Genomic DNA, 12,789 nt, shown 5'->3' with positions numbered 1-12,789 from the left:
TCAATTCATTTCCTCTACCAAAAATAAATAAGCTACACATGCTATGATGGATTCCCTAAAAAAATTATTAACAGATACAGAATGCCATACCTATTTGGAATGGCTATTTTCTTCTTAGATTCAATCTCTTTAATAAGCCTCCAGAAACCAGTCTTTCTAAGATAAGAGAACACAAAAGCTTTTTTTTTTTTTGAGGGGGCGGGGAGGGAACAGTAGCAGATGGAAATCTTTAAACCCCCTCTCCCTATTGGTTCACATTTCCAACCTTGGGGAAGTTTAAATACTTTGGCTTAATTAAACCCAAAGCCATTTGGTTGGTAAAATAATATTTCTCTCATTGCTTACAACAGAAGGATCATCTTCTGTTGTAAGCAATGACCATCTTCATCCTCATCCTTATTTTGGTCTCAAACAGAGGACACCCAGGGCTTCATCAAATACTCGAGTTTACAATGTTGTGGCGATGCTCTTCCCAGCAGTTTAAATTGTTGTTGTTGGTCTCTCTGTGTGTGTATGTTTGTTTGTGAATTCAAAATCCCCTCTAAGCCATGAATGATACCATCTCTTGATCTATTTGCATACAGGAACATGGAAAGGATTAAACATATATGTCCCATAGGTGCTTTTTTCAAGAGGCAACTGGACTTCCTTGTTTTTTCCTTTTGAAGATGTTTCGCTTCTCATCCAAGAAGCTTCTTCAGCTCTGACAGCATAGTGGGAAATGGATGAAGAAGCTGAAGCTGAAGAAGCTTCTTGGATGAGAAGTGAAACATCTTCCAAAGAAAAAAAATGAGAAAGTCCAGTTGCCTGCTGAAAAAACACCTTTGGGACAACCATGACCTGGATGACTGAGAATCTCTACAGACAATTAAACATATACTTCCCGGAGGCGTTCAAATTTCTTATTGGGCACATGTGAATTTGTGTGAATAATATGATTTATCTGAATTATTGTACTGATCCTTCTGCTTCAACTGAAGCATCAAATACCATTGACTTAATTTAGTCAGCTGCTTCCCTTTGATAACAGGGGCTGTTAGAAACACTATGACAATTGTACGTGTGAGAACTGGTTGTAAGTCATTTTTTTAATGCTATTGTAACTTCAAACACTTGCTAAACAAATGGTCGTAAGTCAAGGATTACTATACCTAGACCGGGTGGAGCATAAGATCCATGGAAGCTCTTTCTTAGACTGGGCCCAGATTTGCCTATTACAGAAGCATGCATTGAAAATAAATAGCAATAGCACTTAGACTTATAAGCTGCTTCACAGTGCTTTACAGGCCTCTCTAAGCAGTTTATAGAGTCAGCATCTTGCCCCCAATAGTCTGGCTCCTCATTTTACTCACCTCAGAAGGATGGAAGGCTGATTTGAACTGTCAAATTACAGGCAGCCTGTAGTCAGCAGATGTGGCCTGCAGTACTGCACTCCAACCACTGCGCCACTGAGGCAAATGTGGAACCTCTCAAGCATCACCAAAGAATATGTTGCACCTGTGTTGGACTCCAGCTCCCATCAACCTAAGCCAGCTGAGCCAACAGGACTTAGAAACATGCAAACATGTCATAGATCTGATCTTAGAAAGATCTTAGCAACATGTCAGAGATCTGATCGTTGGGTCAGCTAATGTAGGATTGTAGACTCTGACTGGTTGCAGCTTCTCAAAATGTCAGAACAATAAATCTGTTAAGCTGTGCCATGTTTATATAATGCCTTGGGAAAGGGAAGTGCCTTCCTTCTTCTTCTTTTTTTGAAACAATAAAAACAGATTTCTGGCACCCACAGGTAATTGACCCAAGGACATCCTGGGTGTCAGTCTAATTGCTAAATTGGGTCTTGGCACAGCCAGCTAGACAATGGAGGCAGCGAGCCAACACTGCAGTGACAAATATTGTATATTGCCAAAAATGCAATGCATTAAGGCAATTAGTCAGCCTCCATCAGACTGATGAAATCAGACTGTTAGGAGAAAGCTGTTAATTTAAGCAAAACTGAAAAACCCAGGAAGGGTGTCCCTTATTGGTTTCAAGGAGAAAAACTAAGAATCTTTCAGCTTTGTTGTGCAATGGCAGTGGCTGCCTTTTCACCCCGAGGGCTGCTGTTCATCACCTTCCTGAGTATCTCAAGCGCATAGTATTACATGGTGCAGAGGCACATGTCTTTTTAAAGCAGTCTTCCTCGATCTACTGCTATATGTGTTGCTGGAGCATCAGATTGGAAAATCCTGATTGAATTGCAAAAACAAACAAACACCAAGATTGCTATAAGAAAAATTAAAAACAAAAATGAAAAGCTTAATTCATCAACATCCCCTACATGATGTGTGACCTTGCTCATGCCTCATCTCAGTTATCTGCTGCTGGTGTCATTTTTGGTGGTGTCACATCCAACTTTATAGTTACTTCATCATGAACAAGTTAGATGAGGAAGCTTTGAGGAGGTTTGGTGCATCTCGGCATCTTTATCGAATTTAAATATTCAAAGGAATTGGGTGTGTTTATTCTAGGGAAAAGGACTGGGGCAACATAATAGCAGTGTTCCAATATTTGAGAGGCTGCCACGAAAAGGAGGGTGTCAAACGATTTTATAAAACGTTACAAAGCGAGACAAGAAGCAATGGGTGGAAACTAATCAAGGAGAGATGCAACCTAGATCTAAGGAGAAATTTCCTGACAGAGAGAACAGCTAACCAGTGGAATATCTTGCCTTCACGAGTTGTGGGTGCTCCATCATAGGAGGGTTTTAAGAAGAGATTGGATAGACGTTTGTCAGGAGTGGTATGGGGTCTCCTGCTTGAGCAGGGGGTTGGATTAGATGACCTCCAACATCCCATTCAATTCTGTTATTCTGAAGAATTGTAAGGAGTGGAGATTTTCCTAGTAGGAGAATCCTTCCTCCCCCTGTTAATATTAACCAAAAGAATACCCTGCAGCCACCCATCACAGGAATGCCTGAAATTGATAAACCCTAGTCTAGTGGTGGCTAAGCTTTTTTGGGCTCCTGTGCCAAAAATTGTGTGCGCGCTTGCGCGCTCACCTGCCAGCACCCAGAAGCAATGTGCGCATGCCCCCACGCCCCCTGCACATGCACGTGCAATCCCCCTGCCACCGCCACCTTACCTGCATTGTGTCTCCCAGCTGATTTTCAGCTCGTTTGAGGCTTTTTACTGCCTCCCAGAGGCTCGAGGACAGCTTCTGCAGCTTTTGCAGGCTGAAAAAATAGGCCCGTTTTGTCACTTCCGGTATTACAGGAAATGACAAAACGGCCCTATTTTTCGGCCTGCAAAGGCTGTAGAAGCTGTCCGCAAACCTCTGGGAGGCAGAAAAAGGCCTCAAACAGGCCGAAAATCAGCTGGGAGGCATGCACATGTGCAATAAGGTAAGTTTGCCTGTGGCTTACGTGCCAGCACAAATGGCTTTGCGTGCCACCTGTGGCACGTGTGCCATAGGCTCACCATCATGGCCCTGGTCTATTGAGCCATGAGTGTTTGTATGTATGTGATTATCTCATTAGTGACAATGGCTAAGTTATTAATGTCAGCATTCCAGAAAACGTCCACTCCAACAAATAATTCCGGGACAGGCATCCTCTCAAAAGTTCTGTTTTATTTGGATAGTAAACTGGCATATCTGGGAAATCCCGAATCTGAAAGTTCCGGGTTTCCTTGCAATAAGTAAAAACTACAAGTCCACCCCCTGCATCCATCATTGCATCATATGCCCCAATCACCATCCGTCCCAACATGAGACATCTCCTCACCCAGGTGCAGAATAACATGACCTTGACTTAGAAAAAGGATGCTATTATGTCTAACCACATACACTCCAAGAAATTGCCCCCTCCCATTTCCCCAGGCTCAAGCATGTGGCAGTGTGGAAGCATCTAGTGTCAATATGGCTTCCAGAGCTGACAATTAATTCATATTCCATGGGAAAAGGCAACGGTGAACCACTCCTGCATTTCATCAAGAAATACATAATGGATAAGATAAAATAATTGATATAGGGCCAGATGATGGGTGCCTTACATCAGATTGGTCAGTTGCAATGGAATGCTAAAGGATGCTAATGGACAGAGAACTTATGCAAAGAAGAGCAAATAAAGACTATAGGTAGTCCTCGACTTACAACAGTTCATTTAGTGAACGTTCAAAGTTACAACAACCACTTCACAGTTATGTCCATTTCAGCATCCTTATGGTCCCATGTGATCAAAATTCAGATGCTTGGCAGCTGACTTATATTTACGATGGATGCAATGTCCCAAGCTCACGGAATCCCCCTTTGGTGACCTTCTGACAAGCAAAGTTGATGGGAATATCAGATTCACTTAACAATCGTGTTACTAACTTAACAACTGGAGCAATTCACGTAACAAAGTCATAAAATGGATCAAAATTCACTTAGCAACTGTCTCACTTAGCAATAGAAGTGTTGGGCTCAGTTGCAGTCGTAAGTCGAGGATTATCTGTAGGTTGAAATGCTATACAGTAGCGAAGTCAACAACCAAAGTATGTTAGAAAATATTCCCTACTTATAAGAACCTCGAATACTAGATGATGAAGTTAGATTAGCACAGCAGTCCTTGCCAACTAAGGAGGCTACGGGAACTGATGAGATACCCACAGAAATATGGCAAGCTACAGAAGAAGAATCAATCAAAGTTCTAACCCAGCTGTGCAGCCAATCTGGAGAATGTCACAGTGTCCAACAGAACCATGCTTTATGTAGCAATTCATTTCCAGGTCTTAAAATTAATTTTGAAGTCCCAAATTAGAAGTGCATCTCAATTGATTTTATTTTATTTTTTTTCTGAATCTTTTGGAGAGGCCCCGTCATGACAGTCTGTGAGAAATTGGCTCTGTTCTCTTTCCATGTGAACGTATTGTTCAACTTTCAAAAATGTGAAGGGAAATTGAGTTTTTCTGACTTCACATCTCGACAATTTTACAATGTGGTCCTCCAGTCGAAAAGATTGTACAAAAACTTTATATGAATGAAAAACAAACACAAAAAGTCATTCTTAAATAAAATAGGTCAAAAATGTACAGTTTTAAAAAATTCTCACAGTAATTTAAAAATGAGAATTTAAGAAGAGACAAAGAAACAGAGTATTCAAAACTGTCATTTTCTCCTCTCTCCCTCCCTCCCTCCCTCTGGAACTGAAGAGATAAAGTCTGTATTACTTACTTGCTGATGCCTTTGAAATCAGGACAAGATATATATATATAAAATAAATGTAATGAGAGTGAGCTTTTCTCCAAAACAAGACAGAAATATTAAAATGGAAGCAGAACAAATCGGACATGTTCAATTTTTTCTCCTTCGTTTTTCTGGCATTTTCTAAAAAAAAAAAAAAAACCCAGATTGCTAAAATGCTTTTTCTGATATGGATATTCAACCTTTTAAGTTTTAACCTTTTGAAGTATGCACTTAATCTTGTTTATTATCATTGATTCATTTCCCCCAACACTCAAACTTCTTTAAACAATTCCTTTATTGACATGGCCTTTTAAACCTTGTGACCATTGACTTTGAATTTATATTCTTATGGAGCAGAACTCATGACATTTTTTTTTGAAAAAGTTTTTTTATTTTGTATTTACAATTATTCCATCTTTCATTTCAAACTGTGTGTCGACTGGGTACATATATCTTGTGCTTACAATTATACTTAATATTTTTCTTACCAATATAACAATGATCACATTTTCTTACAGCTATTATTTGACATATCTATTATTACAATGGTGGGATTTAAATTTTTTTACTACCAGTTCTATGAGTGTGGCTTGTTTGTTGGGCGTGGCTTGGTGGTCAAGTGACTGTGTGGGCATGGCAACTCAGCAAGGGGGTGCAGCACCTTGCTGTGAGTGACGTTGAGTTGGCCATGCCTACTCAGTCACATGACCGATGCTGCAGAGACAGGGTGATTTCCTACGTACCTACCCCCCCTCCTCCGGCCTTTGGCTGACAAAAAAAAAAGCCTAACTAAAGATCGCGACTGCCTGCCAAGTCTGCCTGCTCTCCTCCTTCTCTGCCTGTTTGTTCTGTATGGCCGAGGAGGAGGAAAGCAGCTGGCCGGTTGGGGGAGGCTTCTTGCGCTGTGAAATAGGCGGCTGGAGACTGAAAAAGAGTCGCCTCCAGCCGCCCTTTTTTCAGTGCAAGAAGCCTCCTCCAGCTTCCCCTTTTTCGGTGTGAGAACCCTGTAGCTGCCGCTCCGCTTCTCCAATGGGCCAGTGCATGTTGTGCTTTTTTTGGTGGGGCTGGAGAACACATGGCAATTGCAGGCTTCTTGCAGTGAAAATTACTGATCTCTGGTTTTGCTTCGCTTCTCCAATGGTCTGGCGCTGTCCTGTTCTATGTGCCAGGCCTGGCAAGTCAAAGCAGCCTGCGCTTTTTTTGGTGGGGTGAGACTCCAGCTGCACTGAAAAAAGCACGCAGCAGCTTCCGGCATCTCGTGACAAGGGGGACCCCGGGACATCCACCCACCCACCTGCTGGCTGGCAGGGCCAGGCCGGGCTGGAAGAGGTGCATCCACCAGGAGAAGGAAGAAAGCATGCTCTGGGAGGGCGAGCAGGCGGGAGGATGTCCCGGGGCTGCTACACATGCACACTGCAGTGCGCATGTGCAACAGCCCTGGGACATCACCCGAGCTGAACCGCGGCCGCCACGTGGTAGGGAAAGCTAGGAGAGTGACGAGGGCAAGTGAGTGACTGGGCGACCAGGTTGGAGCTGTGGCCAGCCAGGGGTTGCCACCAGTTTGACGACCCATGCCAAATCACTGCTGAACCGGTGCAAACCAGTTGAATACCATCTCTGTATTATTGTTTAATAATCTTAACTTGTTTCTCTATATATTCATCTAATCCATTTTAATTTGTTTTACTTTCCAATCATTGATAAAATAAACCCCATACCATGTAATATTCCATTTCTACTTTTTCTTTGATTACCATTGTTAACCTATTCATCTCTGCACATTCAAATATTTTCTCAATTACTTTTCCCTCTATCGGTATCTTATCGCTTTTCCAATTCTGAGCGAATACAAGTCTACCTGCTGTTAATACATGACATTATAATGCATTCCCACTGTTTAGTTATTTCTTCTAGATTGTGAGTGTTTTACCTGTTTCAGTATACTCTTATTTTTTTATTTCCTTGTTTTGCTTTCTACTCTAGATAATTGTCAGTTTTAGCTTCTGTTGGAAGTTAAAACCCACCACTCTCTTAGGAAAATGAAATATTTTATGATATATTAAAAAGGCAGAATATTTCCCCTAAAAGAGAAGTAGAAACTCAGAGAGGCAGAAATTCAACCCCCCCACCTTTATTCATGGGCCATTAAGGCCTTGGCCAGTCTATTCTACATAACAAAGATCTACTTCGTTCAGGCAGAGGCATTTAATTGCCCTTCTTCATTGCACCACCCACCAAGTTTCAACCAAACTTATCACACAGACAATCTACAAAGCTAGCTATGACCTCTGACAGCAACCAATCAGGATACTCTTCCTGTGCCCCAGGAAATTCAAAGCCAGAGAGGGTTAAACACTGTTAGGTATAACATTGATACCAAATATGGTTTGGGTGAATAAATATATAAAACTTAGATATCATGGTTTAAGTGCTTATCACTTTAAGCACTTTGCAGCAGGCAATTAGCCGATTAAGGGTGCGGTTAGAAGTTACAATATAAGGAAGCATTAGAAGCTGGAAAGCTTACTGTCTGTAGCTGTTACTGTGTGCTGCTGCGACTAACTGTGATTACTGACTGTGAGTGCCTGTGACTGAACTGTTATTGTTTGCTACTGTTTGCTGATTACTGCGTAATTCTACTGAATATCCAGCGTTTGTTTCTCTGGAGAGTGAACCGGAGGAGGAGAAGATATCTTTATCGGCTGATAAAGATATTGCAGACTCTTAACTTGGACTATACTAGTGAGTCTTACTGGATGGAAATACTGTGAATGACTTAATGGACTGAATGACAATGCCTAAATTCTAACTGGATTAAAAACTATTTAAACTACAAACAGTGTTTGTGTTCAGTGTGTGTATACTCTGGGGCCCTTCCACTCTCCTTTGGCTTCCTGGTTTGACTACTGCTGCAATACTCTTCTAGGGTTAATCCTCAAACCTAACATTGGTTATGGGCCCAGCAGCATAGTCTAACTAACCAGGATATAGCAGAGAGAGTTGGTGTGAGTTGCACATTACTGTAAAAACAAACTGTTTTAATTAGTTTAAAATAGTTAAAATATCTGAAGAGTAATGGCACAAGTAAATTTGTCACAACTGTCCATGATATCCAGGCTGGATGGAACAAACTATGTTTCATGGTCAATGAAATGTAGTTTACTTCTACGCAGAGAGGATTGTGGGACATTATAGCAAACCCACCAGATGTGAGTAGCTGGGATCCTGCTAATGATGATGATAAAGAAAAGTTACAAGACTTTAAACTGAAGAATGAGCAGGCTTTATGCATCATAGGACTGACTCTCTGTGATCAGCAGCTTGTCCATATTCGTGGAGAAGAAAATGCTGCAAACTGCTGGGAGAACCTCAGGAAGATTTATGTTCGGGACAGTGTAGGAGCACATATAAATCTTACACGGAAGCTTTTGAACGCATCTTCAGAGGAATGGAGATATGTTAGTTCATTTAAACTGTATGAAGAGCATTTTTCAAGATTTGCAAGAAAAAGAGCTTATATTTAATGAACTGCAACAAGTCTACATAATATTATCTTCATTAGATCAAAGCTATGATGACTATGTGACTTCGTTAGAGGTATTGCCAAAAGAAAGCCTCTCATTAACCGAGATTACAGGCAGGCTACTAGAAGAAGCCAGAAGAAGGCGTGAGCGTGACGAGCTGAGAGAAGATAAGAAAGAAGAGAAATTATCTTCAAAGCTTGAAAGAAACCAGATTAGCAAAGTAAAGCACCGGAAGAAAAGAATTTATCTTCAACAGCATACACAATTAAAAAGTGTTTTAATTGTGGAGGCAGAGGACATTTGGCAAGATTTTGCAAAAGGAGAAAAAGCCAGAATGTAAAAAGCCAAAGAAAGCATTTGAACTAGCCACGTTTAGCAACTCTGATGTGAAGAATAATTTATGGGTGGTTGACAGTGGCGCATCCCACTGCATCACAAGAGATAAGACAAAATTTATAAAAATGTCTAAAAGCTCTCAACATATATCTCTTGCTAACGGCTGGAACCTGAAAGCGAAAGGTCAAGGTTTTGCACGTTGTCCGTACATAAACCAGGATATAAAAATGTTGTATGTACCGCAACTAAAGTTTAATTTGCTTTCAGTAAGGGTATTAGATAAATTAGGTTATGTAATTACTTTTAAAGATAATAATTGCATAATTGAAAAAGATAACAAAAGGGTAACTGCAGCTTTAAATGGAACATTATATGTATTAGATAATAGTAAGAAAGGGGAGGCTCAGACTGTATTTAATAATATAAAGCCTCATGATGAATGTATCCATTTATTGCATAGGCGTTTGGGGCATGTAAATTTTAAAATGCTAAAACGTACAGTTGAGTTATCTGAAGGAATAAGGTTAAAATCTTGTGATAAATATTTGCGTTGTAATGTTTGCTGTGAAGATAAGAGCAAGGTATTGCCTGCAAATAGGCTAAATGGTTTCACAACAAAAGAACCTTTAGAAGTAGTATTTGCAGACATCATAGGTCCAAAGAAACCCAGTATGGGGGTGCTAGATATATACTGAGCATTATGGACCATTATTCTAGATATGGGTTTTGCTATTTAATGAAAAGCAAAACTGAAACATATCAACATTTTTTCAATTGGCTTAGGTTTGCTGAAAGAAAGTCTAAACGTAAACTGATAACCCTGGTGACAGATAATGGCACGGAATTTATTAATAACAAATTCCAGAACAGACTTAAAGTAGCTGGAATAGAGCATAAGAAGTCTGCTCCATACAGGCCAGAACATAACGCTTTTATTGAAAGAAGAGGCCAAACACTACAGGCAATGGTTAGAACAATGTTAAATGATTCTGGGTTACCTGATTCTTTGTGGGGAGGCTACAATGTGTGCTAATAACATATTGAACAACGTTGTTAATACAACAACAGGTGAAATTCCATTTACCAGATGGCATGGCAGGAAACCTGACCTAAGTTACCTGCACACATTTGGTGCACCAGCATGGGTGCATATTCCTGCACAACTCAGAAAAAGGGCAACATAGAGCTAAAAGATTTTTCTTCGTTGGTTATCAGGCAAACCATAGGGCATATAGATTTTGGGAGAAAGGCACATCTAAAGTGTTATGTAGTGCTAGTGCCCAATTTCTAGAACATGAAGGATGGGAGAAATTAGAACAGGATGCCAATAAAGATGTAATTATTGAATCCTATAGAAATCCCATTAGTTATCCCTGTAATTTTAAAAATAAAGTAAAGAGACAAATACAGGATGAAATAGTGCCCATAAAGGAAGAAACAGATTCAATAGCTGAACAGGATGAGGAAGATGAACAGGTAGTAGTTCAACAAAGTCCTCCTGTAAGCCCTGTAATTCCCAGAAGAACTACACGTATATCTAGACCGCCTGATAGGTACCAGGCTAACACAGTGTGCCAGATTAATCAAGTTCCTAATTCTGTAGAAGAAATTAAAAAGTATCCTAATAAGGAAAAAGAAAGTTGGTATGCAGCAATGAATAAGGAACTGAATTCATTAAGTGATATGAAGGTGTATGAAAATGCCAAATTACCTGTAGGAAAGAAATCCATTGGCTGCAAATGGATATTTAAGGTAAAAACAGATAAAGATGGTAATTTAATCCATAAGGCAAGGTTAGTAGCCCAAGGTTTTAGGCAGAATGCTAATGACTACGATGAGGTGTTTGCACCTAGTCTTAAGGCAGCAACCTTGAGGGCAGCTTTAGTGTGGGCAGCTAGTAAAAACTATATAGTTAACCATCTAGATGTGGAAACTGCTTACTTGCACGCCCCATTAAAACATATTATTTATATGAAAAAACCTGTTGGTATTAAAAGTGAAAATAAGGATAATAATGATTGTTGGTTGTTAAAGAAAAGTCTCTATGGTCTTAAACAATCAGGCTATGAATGGAACCAGTATATTGTAAAGGAACTAGACAATATAGGATTTAAAGCTGGTTTAGCGATCCATGTCTGTTTAAGAGGAGACAAATGGGAAAGTATCATTATTATTACTATTCACAGATGATATTGCATTGATAACTGAAACTAATGATGAAGCAAATAAAATAATAGCATCATTAGGAAAGAGAATAAAGATCAAGCAATTAGGGGAGATAAAGAAGTATCTCGGTTTGAATATAAAGAAAACACGGAAAGGTTTTAAGATATCTCAGGAAGATAAGATAAGCAAATTGCTAAAAGATTACAAGATGGAGCTTTGTAAGCCAGCTAAGACTCCAATGAGTCAGGAGTTTAGCAACACTGATGAACAAAGCCCTGAGTTTGATAAGGTGATTTATCAATCTTTAATTGGTAGTTTGAGTTATATTAGTAATTGGTCTAGACCAGATATATCGTACTGCGTGAATCAGTTGGCTAGATTCAATTCTGCACCATGTGAAAGACACTGGAATGCAGCTAAGAGGATATTAAGATATCTTAAAAGACAATGAATTATTCATTGTATTTAGAACCAAAGGGTGATTTAATTTTGAGTGCTTATGCAGATGCTAGCTTTGCATCAGAAAGAGACACTAGAAAGTCGACTTCAGGAACAGCCATAATGCTGGGTAATACATTAATAGGCTGGAAGTCAATAAGACAACAGCATATAAGTTTGTCTACTATGGAGGCAGAATTCTCCTGTTTATCATTGTTATGTACAGAATTAATAATGTATAAACAAATGTTAATTGATATAGGTATAACTGTAGATTATCCTATAATTATACATGAAGATAATCAGGCAGCAATTCAAATGGCCACAAATATTGGAGTAAAAACAAGGAGCAAGCATACAGATCTAAGATACCTAAACGTGAGACAATCTGTAAGAAGTAAGATGATTCAGCTAGAGTACTGTATGTCGGAGGACAATTTAGCTGATAATTTTACTAAAGCCCAAGGTGCCAGTAAGCACCAGGAGAGTTGTGAAAAATATGGGGTTAGATTGTAAAGGTATTATATATTTATTTCACCCAAAGGGAGTATGTTAGGTATAACATTGATACCAAATATGGTTTGGGTGAATAAATATATAAAACTTAGATATCATGGTTTAAGTGCTTATCACTTTAAGCACTTTGCAGCAGGCAATTAGCCGATTAAGGGTGCGGTTAGAAGTTACAATATAAGGAAGCATTAGAAGCTGGAAAGCTTACTGTCTGTAGCTGTTACTGTGTGCTGCTGCGACTAACTGTGATTACTGACTGTGAGTGCCTGTGACTGAACTGTTATTGTTTGCTACTGTTTGCTGATTACTGCGTAATTCTACTGAATATCCAGCGTTTGTTTCTCTGGAGAGTGAAACCGGAGGAGGAGAAGATATCTTTATCGGCTGATAAAGATATTGCAAGGACTCTTAACTTGGACTATACTAGTGAGTCTTACTGGATGGAAATACTGTGAATGACTTAATGGACTGAATGACAATGCCTAAATTCTAACTGGATTAAAAACTATTTAAACTACAAACAGTGTTTGTGTTCAGTGTGTGTATACTCTGGGGCCCTTCCACTCTCCTTTGGCTTCCTGGTTTGACTACTGCTGCAATACTCTTC

Source organism: Notechis scutatus, chromosome 2 (assembly GCF_049901735.1).
Source record: "Notechis scutatus isolate UNSWTSFEM ecotype Mainland chromosome 2, rNotScu1.2, whole genome shotgun sequence".
NCBI classification, from domain to species: domain Eukaryota; kingdom Metazoa; phylum Chordata; class Lepidosauria; order Squamata; family Elapidae; genus Notechis; species Notechis scutatus.
This window is presented reverse-complemented; position numbering follows the sequence as displayed.